The sequence below is a fragment of the Monodelphis domestica genome, chromosome 1 (assembly GCF_027887165.1).
Source record: "Monodelphis domestica isolate mMonDom1 chromosome 1, mMonDom1.pri, whole genome shotgun sequence".
NCBI lineage: Eukaryota > Metazoa > Chordata > Mammalia > Didelphimorphia > Didelphidae > Monodelphis > Monodelphis domestica.
Window position 1 is genome coordinate 333,456,566 of NC_077227.1, and position 19,833 is coordinate 333,476,398.

The window sequence follows — 19,833 nt, forward strand, 5'->3', positions numbered from 1 at the left end:
CAACTATTAATACCTGAACCCAAAACAGAACCATTAAACTTTTTTTTTCTTCATTAAAATGTAAACAGGGTAGGGGGCTGTGTTTTAGCTTTTCTTCCTCTCTAGTGCTTGTAACAATGTAAACACTTAAAAAAGGCTTACTGACTGTGCTGGGAAGGCCACAGGCTTCTAATCAGAATGTGTTTGTATTTTTATGTTCGAGTTGGAGATTTAATGAAAATTGGGATGGATTCTAGGAGTGCCTGAAGTAAGAGCAAACGGAGGACTGGGCTCCATCTGCTAGACCTTACCATGTGGGCTTCCCGGCTGACTGAAATCACGTGGCCTTAAAGCAAAACCTTGCTACTAGAGGCCTTCCCTTTAGTCTCAGAAGCACGGGTACTGATTGGGATAAGTAGAGGAAGGGAGTCGGGAGTCAGTAATTCCAGGTGGGCTCCCTGCTTTAAAAAACAAAACAAAACAAACAAAAAAACACCTGCTGCTCTTGGCTGCAGCGACACTTTTCCAGTTTTATATACGGTCCCCCTAGTTTCCATGGAAATGTCTGGAAGGGCAGAGCCACCCCCCTCCCCCTCCTAGTCATCATGGACTGGATTCATCTAGTCTAGATTTTTCTCGACATTCTTGTCTATGGACTAGCTGTCCCGGAACAGAGAGAGCGAGAGGAAGGGAGCAACGCACTGGCATCACTCGAAGAGCGGCTTCAAGACTGGGGCAGATACATGAACTTGAGACAGAGTATCTGCCACAGACTTCCACCGCCATCCCTGACTTTCTAACACTACCAGCTTCAAAACGAATCGTTCCAGTTTTAAGTTGCCGCCTCCCTTGGAGCCCCCATCTCTGCCTCCTTTCTCCCTCTCCCTAGCCAGGAACAGGGGGACGGAGATGATGAATACAATGACGAGGTACATGCTTTTGTTGATGCGGAGAGTCGAGGCTGCCTCTAAGCAAAGTGGAAGGAGGGGGTAGATTCGAGCCCCAGTAGGAGAGCAGCTCGTCCTTGAAGAATGGTTACACAATCAGCCTAGGGCCGGGTCTCTAGCAGATAAGCAGAAGAGGACGGGTTTAAGGAAAAGATCTAACAAACTTGCAGGCTCCCTTCCAACTCTACGCTTGCATATCCCCCTTCTAAAAAAAAATGGGGAGGCGGAGTTGGAGGAGGGCTGGAATGGGGGGGCGGGGTGTCCTAGCCCCACCCTCTTTCCTGAGCTGGCATTTCTCCCGGGAGCTTTCTTACGAGCTGTCACCGGTACCCCGCGCTCTCTCCCTGCTGGCCTCAGGTAGTGTGAATGCCCTCTGGGCGAGGGATCCTCGGGGGGTGTTGGTGTAGGGGACTGAGGTGGAGGATGAGGGAAGGATCAATCTCGCTGGGATGGACTAGGTGGGCTGGAGAGCTAATGGTGATTTCGGAACGGTCTCGAAGTTCAAAGCTAAGTCAGTCCCCGAACCTAGGGAATCCCCCGGATTGTGCCAGGGGCGCCCATCGGGAGAGCTCGTGGAGGCTGGTCCTCTGGCTTAGCCCCTCTCCGACTTTGTGAAACACCGGCCCGGGACGATAGTTTTAATCTCCCCTCTCTTGCTTTCCCCTTGTCAATTTGTGTTTTTTATCTGCGTGAGTTTCACTCCACGTTCTGTGATGGTGTGTGTTTATGGCTGGCTTTCTGAGTAAGTGTGTTAGAGAAGAATTAAAAAAAAAACAGAAGTGAAATATCAGCCCAAGAGGCAGTGACGGTTGTGCCCGTGACGTGCCATCTGTGGGCTGTGTGGCGGCTGGCGCTTATTTATAGTTTAAATTGAAATACGCCTCCCTCCCCCTCTCGCCTTCCCCAGCTAGGAGTAGGGAAGTTGTTCTAGTTACGTTTCTCAGTAAATCAACCAAGATGTAACGAATGCAAAAAAGAACGGAGTGGCCAAGGAAGCAGAGCCACTCAGGGGCTAAATCTTAAAACTCACAGATTGATCTTAAAACTCAACTCTGCTAACTCAGGCTGCTTCCTATAAACTGAAAACACATTTAACAGTCCTGTGGAAGTACCAGACCTCCCTAATTTGTTCTGTGTCTCGGGGCTCTGCACCCCCCTCCCACACTCCTACAGCAAATCCTCTTATTTCTGTGGCTCAGCGATTGGAATCCGAATTGATGCCACCTCCCACTTCCCGCTCAAATTGCTGCATCTCTTGGCTGCCCTCCCCTCTGATATTTTAAATTGGAGACTACGGATGTCCGCAGGTGTGCATGTTTTGTTCATGGTGTTCCCACACGTTGGAGCTCTAAGAGGACTTGGAGGCTCTCCAAGAGGAGACACCTGTATCAGAAGGAATATTTGGTTTGGAAATTGGGAGGCTTGGGTTCTCCTCTTGGTTCTGTCATTACCCAGTGACCTTGGACAAGTTACTTCCTCTCTGTGGACCTCAGTTTCCTCATCTGTAACACAAGGATACTGGGCCAAGAAGGCGTTTCTCAAAGTGCTTTCAGCTCTAAAATTCACGGATCTTAGCTATTTTTCCTTAAGGCTCTCTAGCTGCAAGACGCCAGGATTCTAGTTTCTGACTGGAAGCATAAATCTTTCAGCCCTGAAGGGTTAACAAAGAAAGTAAGTTTTTCCTCTTGTCTTTACCCCGTTCCAAGCCCAGGGTCTTCTGACTCACACTAAGAATACTCTTGAGATCCTAGGGAAGCCAGCTCTGAAAGCAAGTGACTGGTGGGAGAGGGTGGGGATGGCAGGAGGAAAAACTGTTGGAAAACAGTCTGCATTCCAGAAAAAAAAGGGAAATGTGTCTACCACTGGTGAGGAAACCGTTTAGCTATAGTCTGTCCGATTTTTTTTAAAGTATTTTTTTGGTGAGTGGGTGATGGGAGCATGGACAATGGGTATGTTTTTCCAAATTTCCTGTAACTTTGCACCAAGATGGAGAGAACACCCTGTAACACACTTCTTTATTTCCCCTTTGGGACAGCACATTCCACTACCAGGACATGTTCTGGATTTGCAGCTGTGCCAAGACCCTTAATACAGTGGCATCAACTTTCATTATGGGAGGCCCTTGTTGGATCCAGCATAGCGTCTCTTGTAGTGTGTGGGGGATGGAGACTCATTTGGCAAGACTTTTCCTTAAAATTGTATTTTATAGAAAATTCCTTAGAGAAGCCTTATGACTGACACTGTTTAATGGACTTTTCATTTTTAAAAGGTAATAATGAAAACATATACACAACAGGTTCAGTCTTTTCCTCCTGAAGCGACTCCGCCAGTTTTGGTTTATAGTTGACTTTGCAGGCCTGTCTTCTTTTTATAAAAATGCATCAGGGCTCATGTTTTTTGCATGGTTCTCAGGCATGTGCCTGAGGCATGTTTTGCCTAGTGTATGGACAAGGCTTCTGAGTTCCTCACAGCCTCCTCCCTTCATTGCTATGCAGAGACACAGGCAGGGTTGCTAAGATGCTTGGGGATCCCTTGTTTAGTGGCCATGGAGGCTCCCTTCTGAATTAGCTCAAGGAACCAGACCAAATGGCTTTAGGAAATAAAATTCACTTTCAGATCGTGGCAGGATCACTATGTGAGTACCAGACAATAAAATAATTGCATATCCTATGGAGCGTATATTTAGAGCTGAAAAGGGCCTTGAGATAATTTTATCTGACTCCGTGTTACAGTGGAGAAAACTGTCACAAGGACACAAAAGACTTTCAGCATATTAGTTACAGACCAGGATTCAATCCCAGATCTTCTGACTCCCAGACTCCCTCCACTAGACCATGCTATCTGCACTAGCCCTAATGCTTTTTAGCTAACAGGGAGAAACTTAGACTTGTTAGAACTGGAAAGGATTTGAACTAAAGACCTTCCTCTTAAGGTAGGATTCTGAGGCCCAGCATAGTCCTCAATAGTATTTTAGACATTCTCAGGGGATGGTCTTTTATGATTAACGTCCAACACAATTTTACAGAGAGAAGAAACTGAGAGCCAGGAGATTCAATGACTTATAGAGCTAGAATTTGAACCCATATCTCTGACTCCAGATTTAGTGCATGTTTTATGGTACCATGGGAGAAGTCATTTTACCAAGTTAATTATAGAAGCAAGATGAACTAGAAAGGGCCCAGGTCTCAGGATTTTTTTCATTATGAATGAGCATTGACATTATTGATGATTCTTAAATACTACTTCATAATTAAATTGACTGGCCATTGCAGATGGTCAAATAGAAAGTATTCTAGGTGGGGGAAGGTGCTTAAATTCTGTGATTTTAAAATTCTAGGTAGAAGGGCAGATATGCTTATCTTAAAGATGGACAAACCAAAGTACAGAGAGAAGAGGTTTAAAGGAGCTTAGATTTCTTATCTTGAACATGTCTGGGTTGGGCTTGATATCCTGTGCTTCTTGGAGAGTTAAAATGATTTGTCCAAGGTCACAAGCCTAATTAGCAGAAGAGCCAAGATTAATACCCAGGTCTACTATCTGACTGCCTACCATATAGCTTCCTCAGGATTATTGTAAAAATAAAATGAGGCCATATTTTTTATTTATATATATATATATATATTTTTTTTTTTTTAACCCTTACCTTCCATCTTGGAAGCAATACTGTGTATTGGTTCCAAGGTAGAAGAGTGGTAGAGTGGTAAGGGCTGGGCAATGGGTGTTAAGTGACTTGCCCAGGGTCACACTGCTAAGAAGTGTCTGAAGTCATATTTGAACCCAGGACCTCCTGTCTCTAGGCCTGGCTCTCAATCCACTAAACTACCCAGCTGCCCCCCATATTTTTAAATGAAAGCAGTAGATAGTCATTATTACTATTTTAAAAATATGAGTTATGCTTATTATAATGCATATGATTGTATAGCCTGAGATAATTAGAGACCATAATACAAAGCACTTTCATATCATGAATCCCAGGTTACATCAAGCACCTGCTTTATGCAGTGCATTATATTGGCTTCTAGAGGAGAGCAAACCTTTGGACAAGACATAATTCTTGCCTTTATGAGTCTAGTTCCTAAGCAAAGTAAGATGATATACAAATATAATTCAAAATGGTAAATGTATTGAGGAGGCACAAGTTTCTATGTGAATCCAGAGGGGAAAGATAATTACAGATACTGATTTTCAGATAGGTAATATCAGGTGATGCTTCCAGTGCTATTTGAGTTGGGATATAAAGGATTTGTAGGAAATCAATTGTAGAAAAAGTGTGGAGGGAAAACATTCCAGGCATAAGGAATAGCACAAACAAAGGTGAGAAAGGGCAGTGACGGAGGGAGAGTAAATAGATAGGTTGGTCTAGACTCTAGTCTAGACAATAAATTCATCTAGAGGGAAGGAATTATGAAATAAGGCTTACAAGCAGAGTAGTGCTTAATATAGCCTTGAATGCCAGAATAAATTAGAAATTCATTGAGATTTTTGAGTAGAGAAGTGACTGAGGGAGAAAACCTTGGAAGTGCTTTCAATTTTTTTGATCATGAACTCCTATCAGCAAAAAAATAGTTGGAGCATGTATCCCTACGTTTGTATATTTACTTATTTATAAACTACATACATGTATCATTCTACTAATGTGTGGTATAAAGCTTACATAATTAAAAAGACAAGATAAAATGAAATAACATTTTGAAAATAATCTATGTTTAATGACATTTTAAATGAGAGTCATGTGATTGTACATATTTCATTATTCTTTAAAATCTTGGTTGATTGCTTTGTGGTACAGCAATGAGAAGGTCTGGTTCTAAGTTTAGTTTTTTAATATTTGATTGAATTGTTGTGATCAGTGGAAAAGATATTGTGTTTGAAAGACACATAGCTCCAAATGGAAGATATGTGCATCAGTTATGCTTACTAAATTGTGACAGTCATTTCCAATTTCCATCCACCAATCATGCAAAGGTTTGTATTGAAATATGCTTAAATAGGGTCTTTCCTGAGATCAGTTAAGTATTCGTGTAGATGGATAGATGTATCTTTGTATTTTAAACAAGTCCTTTCAAATTTGGAAGATTTTAAGATGGCTTAGAAAATTCTGATTTGGAGGTTTTTAAGCAGACAGATCTGAGAGCTTTTGTAGATGATTCACTTGCATTGTTTTTAGCAACCCAGAAAATAAGTATTCAGAAGGAGAGGGTTAGTGGACAGTGTCAGATGCTACACAGACATCAGGAAGGATGAAAACTGAGAATAGACCATTAGATTGTCAATTAAGAAAGTTCTGGTAACTCTCAAAAAAAAAAAAAAACAGTTTCATTTCAGAGATGAGTCAAGGATAAAGAGAATTTTGAGAATCAGAGACAGACTGATGGTGTCCTCCAGGGAAAGAGAGCTGGGTTTAGGAGGAAAGATAATTCAATCAGATATGCAGAGAGATAGCAACCATCCATGACTATTCATCCAGTGCTAGTTGCCTTTTCCCACTTCCATGACAACACCCCCCCCCCAAAAAAAAGCAAAAAGTAGGGGGGAGCTTTACTGAGTGGTACTCAGAGAGCAAAGCCCACCTGCTGAGGCACCTGTGGCAGCCTTGACGTAATCTGGGGGATTGGGGGATACAAGGAGGGAGGAGATTTTGCTTGTTCAGCTGCTGCTGGTGCCTGGATCTTGCTTTGTTGTAATTGCCCTCAGGGGACAACACCAGGCTCCTGAGAAGCCACTGGTGGAGGGGCTGAAGTGGGGAGGTTTTGATCTTCCACTGTACTGGAGACAAGCCCAATATAATCCTGGGGGATGAGGGATGAGGGAGACAATAACTCTCACTGATTGGTTGATCACCACCCCCACCCCACCCCTCAAGCTTCAGCTCCTTTTGGAGATCACCAATATCAAGAACAAATTGAGAGGGGAGGCGAGACCTCTGTGTGGTACTAACAAGGGTCTGATGTGAGGTTGTGCAAAGAGCTCTGATAGTGAGATTACAGCTGGGTAGATAGATGTGAGCAACATTGAAGTTCAAATGTAGCTTCATTTACTAGCTGTGTGACCTTGAACCAAGTCATTTTACCCACTACATCAGTTTCCTCATCTGTTAAATGGGAATAAAATTTTATGCAGAAAAATTAGATAATATTTGCAAAGCTCTTGATAAACCTTAGCTATTGATTAGAAATCATTTTATTGTTGTTATTATTTGAAAAGACTTGTTAATTTTCTGAATATAAGTGAGAAAGAAAGAAGAATCAAGAATAAATCTCAAATTTTGAACTTGGGAGAATGGGTAAATGACTGCAAGCCAAAGACAGAGCTAGTGAAGACAGGAGGAACAAACTTAGAAGAAAAGAGAAATACAATTTTGGTCAAATTCTAGCTGAAGTGTTAGTAGAGATGCCCTGCAGGCAGTTAGAGATGTGTCTGGTAGTTATTTTGGAAGTCAATGGCATGAAGTGGTGGTTGAAACCTGAGACACCCTGTAAAGAGAGTGCAGAAAGGAGAAAAGAGGTCAAAGAACAAATTTTCAAAAATGTCTAACAATTCAAACAAAATTTTCTAGAATCTAGAAAAGGATGGGGCCTCCATGATGGAGAAAAAAGCATCTGTAAGAGACATAAAGAGGGAAAGTCCATTTATCAAATGTTTATTGCTCATTTCTTAAGGGCACAGAGTCAGGTTTTTTTGTTTTGTTTTGATCAGATTAGTGAATTCATCAGCAAAGGCCAGGAGTCCCCTCTGCCAATACAGATTGGTACGGGTTAGGCAATTTATAATCTTAGAGAGTTCCTGAGGCACTGGGAGATTAAGTGAATTGCCCAGGGTCACCTAGTCAGTATGTGGTAGGAGCAAGACTTTAACCTTATGTCCTCCTCATTCCAAATGTGGCCCTCTATCCACCGTGCCATGTTGTGTCTCATGTGTGTGACACCTAGGAGACAAAGATGAAAAACAGCGCAAATTCTGTTTTCAGAAAGTTGAGGGTTTAGTAAGGAGATAATATACGTACACAAATAAGGATGATATAAAGTAGAATTCTGAGGAAGAAGAAATCATTTTTGACTGGAGGGAATACTAGAATAGTGTAGTAATCATCTGAAGCCTGGGATGGAGAGACTCCAGAAGGAGAAACTGATTAACAGGTTCAAATACTCAAAATCTGAGAGAGAAGTCAGTGATCTCATTCAGTTCTCACAATGCAGCAGCATTGAGGATACCAGTACTAGCGGACCCAAGCCATCCATATCCTAGCATCCCATGCTATTCCTGTCCACATCTTTGAAAAAAAAATCATACTGTTGTGTCAGTGTTAGCTATTTTGATGATGATACATGTGATTTACATAGTCTCAGTTCGTTAGAGAGTGGTATACAAAGTGTTTTCTTATCGTGTATCCCAAGATGCCATTGGGCATGCCTGCTGCATCCCATATACTCATGCTAGCCTCTGGGCAACTAGGTAGCACAATGGATGGAGTGCTGGGTCTGGAATTAGGAAGATCCATCTCCCTGAGTTCAAAATAGGCCTCAGACACCAGCTGTGTGACCCTGAACAAGTCACTTAACCCTGTTTGCCTCACTTTCTTTATCTGTAAAATGAACTGGAGAAGGAAATGAAAAACCTTTCTAATATCCTTGCAAAAAAACAAACAAAACCCAAACGCAGTCAAGAAGAGCAGGGCAGACTGAATACAATTGAACAACAATCTGAATGCTGGTCTCTGGGGAGAAATTATTCCCTACACTTAAAAATCTCATAATTAGTAAGATGTGACACTCAACCATATTTCATAATGATAAATGTATCAAGCTACAGGTTCTCTCTCCTCTGATTCTTTTAATATTCTCTGTGTATCAGGGCAACATCTGAGTTATCTATTCCTAGGTATTGTGTGACTCCCAGCTATTACTATATGATTGGATCTCCTTCTTTGGGGGTAATACATGTCCTTGATGTTGTCTTTTATGCCAATGGTGTCAAACTTAAATAGAAACAGGGGCTAACAGTCCATACATAAAGATCCCTGAAAAATGCATATTGATTTATCTGAGTATTATTATATTTCTATTTATTTTGTTAAATATCTTCCAAATAATCTGGTTCTGGCTACACTCAGGTCTGTTGCTGGCTGTTGGACCTCTATGTTTTATATAATTTTTCAGAATATTATTTGTTCTATTCAGTGACTGAACTGAGAGTCAGGGTAATTGGGTTCTAATCCCAGACTTTCTCCTAGATCACTCTGGGAAACTTTGGTCAAATCCCTTCACTTTTCCATTTTCTTTTTCATAAAGGGAAAGAGTTGGACTAGAGGACCTCTAAGGATGTTTCTCCTAAAATGCTGAAATCCTCTGATGCTATAATTATTAAAAATTACTCACTTCGGGGTTCATCACAGATTGCTCTACAGCACAAATTCTCCTTAATAATTTCTCCTAAAGTTCTTAATCTCCTTTATCTGGTTACGACCGATTTGGTAGGAGAATATCTAAGCACCAGGAGCCTTGACTGACACTTTTGGAAGAAATAGTCCCAGGATCTGGCCTATTGGATATCACTGTTATCTCTATCCTCATAGCTCATATTTAGATAGTACTTGAATGTGTATAGAGCTTTCCCCTCATGACTCTGTGAAATAAGGATAATTGGCTTTAAAACCAAGAAGAAATTCTCCCTAAATTAGTGTGGAGGTAGCAGAAGCTATTCTTCTAGGTTATGTCAATAGTGTGGCAACTGACCTCATATCTCAATTCTGAGTTCACAAAATATGAACTATGTGCTCAGATTTCAACCCATGTAATAAGGTATTTATTGGCTAGAAAAATGCAGTCAGTCTTGGCCATTCTATCTGTTTAATCCTGTACCTTTCACAGGCCCACACGCCATATGTGTCAAGACACATCTATGATATGAGAGGACTGTTGATATCTTAGACATATGATTTTCCACTCCATGTGGCTTCTCACTTTCTGGGACTTGTGTAGATTTTTACCACGATGACAATTCTAATGAATGAAAATAAGCACAGATAACTATCATTTCAACAGTGCTTTTAAAGTTTACCAAATACTTTTTTTTTTAACAACAGCCATATGTGTCAAGTCAACAAGCACTTGTTAAATACTAGTGTTGCATTGACACAATAGTTTTGTGTTAAGCATTGTGAGTTCAAAGAAAGATAAAAATTATGCCTGCTCTTAAGGATCTCATATGCTAGTGGGAGAGACATCGTACAAGCAACTATTCATACAAAAAATGTATACTGAGTAAGTTGGAGATAATCTCAGAAGAAAGGCATAGGTTAAGTGGGAGAAGGAATGGAGATAGGCAAAGGTCTCTCTGAAGAAGGTACGTTTTGAGGTGAGCCATGAAGGAAACCAGAAGGCAGAGATGAAGAGAATTCCAAGTGTGTGTGGGAAGTAGCCAGTGAAAAGGTAGAGACAGGAGAAAGAGTCCTGTTTGAGGTATAGCAAGAAGATCATCGTCACCAGTTCAGAGAGAATAGTAAATTGTCAGAAGAATGGGAAGGAAAAGAAGGAAGGAAGAAAGAAAGAAGGAAGGAAGGAAGTAATCATTGCTGTTAAAGGCTTAAAACGCTAAACAGAGGATTTGATCCTAGAGATGATTGGGAACTCCTGGAATTTATTGACTACAAGAGGGATAGGGCAGGTCTGTATTTTAGGAAGATCACTTGAGACTCCTAAGTAAAGGATGAAATTGAGTAGTAAGAAGCTTGAGATAGGGGAAACCAACCAGCAGGCTATTACAATAGTCCAGAAGCGAAATGATGAGGTACTACCTACAAGTCTCATTAGCACCATTTTACAGATTAGGAAATGGAGGTAGGTCCAGAGAGTGGAAGTTAGTTGTACAAATAGGCATCATATCCTTCAGAAAGTGTCATTAAAATAATTGAATGAGTATTTTTAAAAAATAAGACTCCTATAATCACAGAGAACACAGACTCAACCAGAACTCAAAACAAAAGGAGGAACAATGAAAGGATATAGATTCAGCACTTGGCCCATTCTTAAGTCTTGGTAGTCAGAAATGGTAGCTGAGTACAAGAGTAAAAACAAATGTTCACACTCTCATTCTTTTAGAGTAGAATCCTGGTACCACAGGACAGAGATAAGGGAAAGTGAATGGGAAACAGTATTTGTTAATGTTTGTGTTTATCACTCACTGCCCATGGTCAGATCTAGAATAGTACTTTAGAGGAGCTCTGTTTTCTGACCAGTCTTTCCATTTTTTTATTGTATAAGTCACTAAAGAATACTTGAGCACTGGACCAAAAACCATTAGCTACATGAGTCTAGTGAAGAGGTTCTTGACTTGCGATCTGTAAATATGTTTAAACATTTTTTGATAGCTATATCCTAATATAATTGGTTTCTTTTATAATCCTATGTACTGTATCTTATTAATTTAGAAATAGGGTTCATTACCAAAGGGTATCCCTACCCCTTTCCCCCCCAAAAAAAGATTAAAATTCCCTGGACTGGATTTGCAGTTGGCAGATCTGGGTCTGCTGCCTCCTAATTGCTCTGAACCTGGTTGTCCTGGGACAACTCACCTCAGATTTCTGATCTGCTGTTTCCTCCTCTGAAAAATGAAAATAAGGATAGGGAGTACATCTGTGATTCCCTTCTTACCCCGAGTCACAGGACTCTTAAGGTGAGGCATTCTATCCGCATTTTTTTTTAATCTCTTACTAAAGCATGAGTTTTGTTTGCATTTCGGACAAAGCTAAACTACTCCCAGTGAAATTAGCTGGAATAACGTAGGCTGACTCATTCTAGGGTAGTCCTTTGTTTTTAAAGGAACTCCGCCTGATATAATGATGGGAGGATCTCTCCTCAGATGTCTCTACGAACTGAAACTTCAGCCAGCTGAAAGAGACTGATTATTAACTAGAAAATCAATCATTCTTGAGGTGAATGTTCTTTCGAACTTTTCAGTGCTCCTTAACCCCATCCCGCCCCATGCAACCAAACTGATATCAGCTACCTCCCTCCCCCTACATGCTGCTGAAATGGCTGCTACAATGTAAAATGGCATATAACCATATCTTTAACCTTATATTTGCAGAATGCTACAATTTGTAAATACTTGCACTTTTGATGCTCAAAATAAATCAGTCAAGGGAATAGTGCAGATCCTATTGTGTCCAATTTATGGATGAAGAAAATAAGGTTCAGAGATGATGTAGTTGTAGTGGGAAATACACTGAGTTTGGCACTAAAAACGTGGGTTTGATATTTAATAGTTCTGTGATCCTAGGCAAGCCATTTAACTACTCTGAACCTCAGTTTCATCATTTATAAAATGGGAGAAATTATACTTGTTCTAGCTATCTCAAAGGTTTGTAAGGAGAACTCTCTATAAACCTTACACTTCTATGGAAATGTGGATTACAGTTAATGCTTAAAGCCATACAGCTTGTAAGTGAAGGACAGCAAGCCCTTCTGAGTTTTCCAGGGCTCTTTCCACTACATGAAACTGCTTCCACATAAATGAGTTCAAGACATTGCCATAGAGGTATCCATTAAAAGAACTGATGATATTTTACAATTAGACTAGGTTGGGTTGGGAGAGGTGACAGCTTTTTTATGTTCTTGGTGTTTTATCATTCAAAAGTAGGATTACGGGGCAAGTAGGTGGCTCAGTGGATTGAGAGCCAGACCTAGAGATGAGAGATCCTGGGTTAAATTTGACCTCGGGCACTTCTTAGCTGTGTGACCCTGGGCAAGTCACTTAACTCACATTGCCTAGGCCTTACTGTTGTTCTGCCTTTAACCAATATACAGTATGGCATCTAAGTTAAGGCTTTTTTTTTTTTTTAAAGTAAGTAAGATTAGATTTGTTTTGCTTGGGAGGGAGCAAAGAACCAGAATTAGTGGGTAAACTAGGAGAAGAGAATGGGTAAGACATGGATCCGTTATTCATCTAAAAAGGAAATGGGAGTATTAGGGATCAAATCTCAATATGAATTACCAAATAGAATAGTCCAAAAAGTTAATGTGAATTTAGACCACGTTAAGAGAGGGTGAGAGTCCAGGACTGGTGATTTCACAGTTCTCTTGTACTCTGTCCTGATCAAACTAAACTTGTAATTTGTTTAGGGTTGGGTAGGAAAGACAGTAATAAGTTGGATCACATCCAGATCCACATCCAGAACAACCAGGATGGGAAGGGCTTAAATTCAATGAAGGTTGGTTGAAGGAAATGGAAATATTTAGACAGGAGAAGAAAAGGCTTAGAGGTGATATAATAGCCATCCCCGAGGAAGTGAAAAACTACAGAAGCAAGAGAAATAGGAGGGGGTTTTGGCTTGGATTCAGAAGGAAGAACATTAGATAGATACTACAAAGAGAAATTTTTCGTGCTTTATGGAAAGAAATACTTGCTAATAATTAGAGATATCTCCAAGTAGAATGAACTGATGGAGAAGATCCTGACATTAAGCAATGTCTAGATGACTCCCTGTTGAATGTTCTATAGAGGGGAATCTTATTTAGATATGTGATTTGTAATAAACAGTTTCAGAGTTCTAGCTCTGAGATTCTGTGATTCTGCAAAATATATCATCAAGCAAATACTATATAATTGAGCCTTTACTATGTTGTGAATATTCAAATCTCTCATGTTTCTTAATCCCTACTACCTCTTGACCTAAACACAATCTTTCATGGTTTTGTCTTAATAGTCAGATTAGAGTATACAGACTTTTTCTTAGAAAATTTTATGTACAACCTGTTCTTTTTAAAAATTAAATATTTTATTTTTTCCAGTTAAATGTTAAAACAATTTTTACCATTTGTTATTTAAAATTTTGAGTTCTGGATTCTCTTCCTTCCTCTCCTCTCCCCTCTTTGAGAAGGCAGATATATTTACAGATATTATATATCAATTGATATTGATAATATATGTTTAGTTATGTAAAATGCATTTCCATATTAGTTACATTATGAAAAAAAACATGCACGACTCCCTAACCAATTTAAAGAGTGTAAAAATAATATGTTTTGATCTGTATTCAGAATCCATTAGTTCTTTCTCTGGAAGTGGATAGCATTTTTTTAAATCATGAGTCCTTTAGAATTGTCTTGGATCAGTGTATTGCTGAGGACAGCCAAGTCATTCACAGTTGATCATTATATAATATTGCTATTACTGTGTACAATGTTCTCCTGCTTCTACTTATTTTATTTTGCATTGGTTCATGTAAGTCTTTTCAGGTTTTCCTGAAAGCATCCTGCTCATCATTTTTTATAACACAATAGTGTTCCATCACAATCATATACCATAACTTTTTCAGTACAGCTTATTCAGCCATTCCTCATCTGATGGACATCCCCTCAGTTCCCAATTCTTTGACACCACAAAAAGAACTGCTATAAATATTTTTACACATAGATACATTTCATTTTTTTAAATCTCTTTAGGATTCAGTCTTAATAGTGATTTTTCTGGGTCAAAGGGTCTGCCCAGTTTTGTAGCCTTTGGGGCATAGATCCAAATTCCTCTCCAGAATGGTTGGATCAGTTTACAACTCCACTAACAGTGTATTAGTGTTACAATTTTCCCAACCCCCTCCAGCATTTGTCATTTTCCCTCTCATTTTCCTTTTTCTGTCATATTAGCCAATCTGATACCATCTCTTTTTTTAGAGGAGGAAATTGAGGCTGAAAGCAGTTTCTTCTTCAAAGTTAAATAGCCAGTCAGCTGAGATTAGAACTCAGGCAGTCATTTAGCTCAGTAGGCTAGAACAAATAATAATAATAATAATAATAATAATAATAATACCAGTATTATTGGGGCATAGATCCAAATTCCTCTCCAAAATGGTTGGATCAGTTTACAACTCCACTTACAGTGTATTAGTGTTACAATTTTCCCAACCCCCTCCAGCATTTGTCATTTTCCCTCTCATTTTCCTTTTTCTGTCATATTAGCCAATCTGATACCATCTCTTTTTTTAGAGGAGGAAATTGAGGCTGAAAGCAGTTTCTTCTTCAAAGTTAAATAGCCAGTCAGCTGAGATTAGAACTCAGGCAGTCATTTAGCTCAGTAGGCTAGAACAAATAATAATAATAATAATAATAATAATAATACCAGTATTATGGGTGAAAATTTTGATTCAGGGTCTATTCACTTTGCCTGGTTCTGTCCTCCAATCCCTAATTCATGTCATGTCTCCTGTCTTGAAAATTCATGCCTTGGTTCTAGGACAGAGCCAGATTATAAGAATGGGTGAATTAGTGCAGGGCCTGCCTGTCGCTATTGGAAAAATAACTTTACATTTATGCTTTTTCTTATGGAGGGAAAGAAGAGTCAATCACTTCTCACTAGATTATAGGATGCAGTTGGAAAGTGATCAGAGGTCATCTAGTCTACCTCTTTGCTTTTATGAATGAAATGCATGAAAGCCAAAGTAGCGGAAGAGGCCAGGACCCTGTTTAAACTCTGCCCTCTGCTTGTGAAGGGGAAAGCATGCTGCCTTTGGAGACTTGGGTTCAAATTCCAGTTCTAACACTTTTTTTGTGACTCTGGGCAAGTCACTTAAATATCTCATTCTAAATGTCCTCATCTGTCAAATGGAATGAATAATTCTCATGTTAACAGGCCTGGAGAGCTATTTTGAAGGAAATGATTTTTAAATCTTAAAGAATTTTAGAGCTGGAAAGGACCTTATTTTCTTCATTTGTAAAAGGAAAGGGTTAGACTGGATGATCTCTGAGGCTGAGAAAAATGAAGTGGTTTAAGATCACTCAAGTTAGTGGCAGGGCCAGGACTAGAAGCCAAGTCTAACTCATAGGTCCATGCTCAACCTACTGAATCATGGGCTTTCCCTTCTTCCTTTTTCAGCTATCTCTATTTTCTAAACAAGAGCAGTTCTTGTTTTGCCCTGGCTACTTAGGCCTGTTCTATACCTGGCCAGGTACATTGGGGATGAGATGAGTCACTCGGACAGAAGTTAAGCAACCTCTTTACACACAGTGTCACTATCACCTATATAAATTCGTTATTCTTAAGGGATTTGTTGGACACAACTGCTAATGAATCAACCCTTTGCTTATGTGGACAACACAGACAAGGAAGTGACTTCACTGGTGCAAAAAGTCAGTGTACCAAAGAAGTCCTAAGTGTGTATGTACCACAAATTTTGCCTACAGGAATTGTTTGACAGGACTCAGAGCTCCCTTATTGCAACCCTTTCATTTTATAGATGAGGAAACTAAGGCTAAGGGAAATGTGAAGGGCCTTTTGTGATGCAGTCATGCAGATAAAGGTAACTGAGCTAGGGGGGTATACTTTCAATTCATCTTCCCCTTTAATTGGTTAATTTGGGAGAAAAGTTTTACCATCTTGGCCAGTCAGTGCCAGTGCCAGGTCCAACGCTAAGCACTGGGAATGGCAAAAGCTCACAGTCCAATAGGAGACAACTATGTGTAAATAACTAGGAAAGTACCAGATAGAGTCTGAGCAGATGGAAGGTAACCCTGGAGTTGAAGGCAGTGGGTAGGGATGGGTGGAAGAAGGGTAGGAGAAGCCTCCTGCAGAAGGTTGAATTTGAATTGAGTCTTGAAGGAAGCCAGGATAACTAAGAAGTAGATGTTAGGAGGAAGGGAATTCATTCAGATAGGAGGTGGAGGGTCATATAGAAAGAACAAGTAGCCTATTGTGGCTAGGTTGTAGAGTCTATGCAAAGGATGATGGTAGAAGACAACCAGAAGGTTAGGAAGGAGGTAAGTAAGCTGTGAAGAGCTTTAAATGCCAAGCAGAAGGCTATTAATTCCTTTCTTGATGTCGGTGTCCTCAAAGAGCTATGGAATTATGGGTCCTTGGAGAGTGAGCTGGAAGGGACCTTGAAGTTCATCCAGTCCACCCTTCTACCCCACCATCATTTAAAGATGAGAAAATTGAGATCCAGAGAGATTAAATGATTTGACCAAGATAACTGACAGAAGTAGGATTGGAACCCTTCTACTCTGATTCTTAAAGACTTGTGACCAGTGGGTACAGGGTTGTTTTTTTTGTTTGTTTTGTTTTTGTTTTTTTAAATATAGGGAGAGAATTAGGATCTTACCTGGAAGGGTAAGATCTTTTAGCCAGAAGCCTATTAAATAAATAGAATAGATAGGCAATATTTTTGATTTGACAGGGACCTCCAAATGCATCTGTTTTCAGCTAAATCTTCAAGTAAGAACTGCTTCTTCCCACCATAATATTCTTGCCATTTGGACTATCCCGTTTCAGTCAATAGTCTAGCCCATCTCTTCCCTGAACCCACCAGGCTCCTACACCTCTAGGTCAGAGTTTTGTGAGGGTTTACCTGATTATCAAATACCATAGCTCAGGCTATACCCCCAGAAGTCACAAGGACTGGGTTTGAACTCTAGCATTGCCCTTACCAAGATCTTTCAGTAAGTTCCTTGAGCCTTACATTCCTCCTCCTCCCTACAATGGAGTAATAATACATTTAACCTAACTTATAGATGAATTAGGAGGATCAAATGAGCATGCAAAAGCAGCTTACATAATAATAATAAGTATCTAGTAAATATAATGATGCTTCACAGAATTATTTATTATAGGCTTTTTGGTTATAACAAGCTTCCTTAATGCCTTTATCAGCTGATTCTGTTTACAGTTCTTATTTATGTAACCAAAACTTTTTTGAAAGCACATCTCTCTTTTTCCCCTTGTTTAAACTTAGTTTCAGGCTATAGGAGGACAACTGTGAAGGGACTTCTTTATTCTCTCATAGCACTAAGGAAAGGAGGAAAGAAGCATTCTTAAGCACCATCCTTAACAGATGTTATCTTACTTGAGTCTTACAACAACCCTAGGAGATAGGTTTTATTATGATCCCCATTCTACAGTCAAAGAAACTGAGGCAAACAGAGATTAAGTAACATAGCTAAGACGTGTTTGAGGACATATTGGAATTCTGATATTCTTGACTGCTGGCCTACCTTGCTATCCGCTTTGCATATACAAATTTTAATTTGCATTGTAATTATTTGTGGCACTACCATCCCTTCCTTTTATAACAAGATAAGAGGTTATGTCTTATCATTTTTTTAAGGCTCCTAGGTGGCACAGGGCATAGAGTACTGGGGGCCTGTAGTCTGCAATATTTGAGTTCAAGTCCAGCCTCTGAAATTTACTGTGTGTCCCTAGGCAAGCCACTTAACCTCTTCCTGCGTCAGTTTCCTTAACCCTAAATTGGGGATAATTACAGCACCTACCTCCCTTAGTTGTTGTGAGAGTCAAATAAGGTGATATTTGTAAAATGCTTAGCACAGTGCCTGGCACCGGGGAGTTACTAAAGAAATCCTTATTCTCTACAACTGGTCCAGGGCCCTGAATTATAGGAGTTTAGAATCTGTTATTTTTGCTAAATGAACTCCACTTGTATAAGACAATGGTAACAGCTCATTTTTGTATAACTGCAGCTTCCTCACAACAACGCCCTGAGGAAGGCATTGCAAGTATTACAATCTCTTTTTTAGAAATGAGAAAACTGTGAGGTTTGCCCCAGATTACTTAGCTGCCATGCATTAGTACTGCAGGACAGCAACAGTCTTATTTCCTTGTCCCCATTCTGTCTTTGACACATTAAATGAAAGACTTTTCAGGTGTTAAGCTTCCTAGAAGTGGGGAGAAAGCCACTTCAGGGAAATGAGCCTAACTCGGTTTTGTAGGGTGATAACAGTGGGTTCCTGTCCATTAGATGTCTTCTGGCAAAAAACTAGAAAAGCCTTTGGAGAGGATGTTGTGAAGAGCACTCCGAAGTAGACGGCCTCCAAGGCCCAGGCAGATAGAACGAATGCCTTTGAAGGCACAGATTGTGTTTTTTTTCTTCCCTTTGTATCTCCTACCATGGAGCCTGGCACACAGCAGGAGCTGAATGAATACATGCGTGTTAATTGATTCCAGCTCTGACACTGTGTTTCTGATACTGTAATTGGCCTTGAGTTTCCTCTTGCCAACTAATTATTATTGAAGACACCTTTCTTCCCGAGTTTTCCTTTGTTTATTTGTTTCTGAATGTTGTCTTTAGTTGAATTAGCCCTTCAGATTATTAGTAAAGAAAAGTGCCTCAGACCTAACTGGTTCTACCTTTGATGTGTCCCAGGCTTTGATTGCACCTACACAAATAATGTCTTGTTTTGTAATACCTTGAAGGTGTTTCTGACTCAGAATTAGTGTGTGTGTGAATTGCCATTCCTCCAAAGGCGGCTTAACTCTTTATTAAGAGACAGGAGGCCATCACTCATATTAATATGTATGGAAAAGGAAAATTAGGTAGGAAAGCAAGCATGTTAAGGAAGGTATTCATCAGCTCCTTGAAAAATATGTTTAAGATTGGCATATATTTTCAAGAGCCATAACTAGACGGCATAACTAATAGGCTTGGAATCTGGAGATTTGGTTTTGAGGCTGGGCTATACCACTCACTAGCTTTGTGACTTCAGGAGAGTCACTTAACCCTTCTGAGCCAGTTTCCTCATCTATAAAATTTAATTGAATTGTGAAGCACCGCAGAAGTGCAGGCAAGTAGGTGGTAAGGTGGTTAGTGTCTGGGACCTGGAGTCAGGAAGACTTGCAACCAGCTTTAGACCCTTTCTATCTGGGCAGTTCCCTTAATCTGTGCCAGACACAAATTCTTAAACTATAAAATGGAGATAATAGTTTTTGCATCATAAAGTTGTTGTGATGATCAAAATGCTTTGTAAATCTTAATAGCAATGTTAACCAACATGATTACTACTACTTAGATGTCTGCCCTTTTGAATAAGGGGAATAACAATGAATAGGAAACAAAGTAGAAAGATTTTATTTGACTCCATAGAGATGTAAGGTATTTCCTTTCTGGAGTTACATGACAATGGAGATTTTT

The 19,833-nt window shown here is 39.8% G+C and overlaps 1 protein-coding gene across 3 annotated transcripts in view; it reads left to right on the forward strand.

Moving 5' to 3' along the window:
* Window positions 1–1,175: 1,175 nt before the first annotated feature.
* The window catches only part of SYNE3 (spectrin repeat containing nuclear envelope family member 3), a 188,086-nt gene continuing 169,428 nt past the window's right edge, over window positions 1,176–19,833 (forward strand). For 2 of the 3 annotated variants that reach the window (XM_007473627.3, XM_007473628.3), the window contains exon 1: window positions 1,210–1,283. The gene's annotated coding sequence lies outside the window, so the exon portion shown is untranslated. Of the gene's footprint in view, window positions 1,284–19,833 lie in introns of all 3 variants that reach the window. The other variant, XM_007473629.2, reaches the window with a different exon arrangement.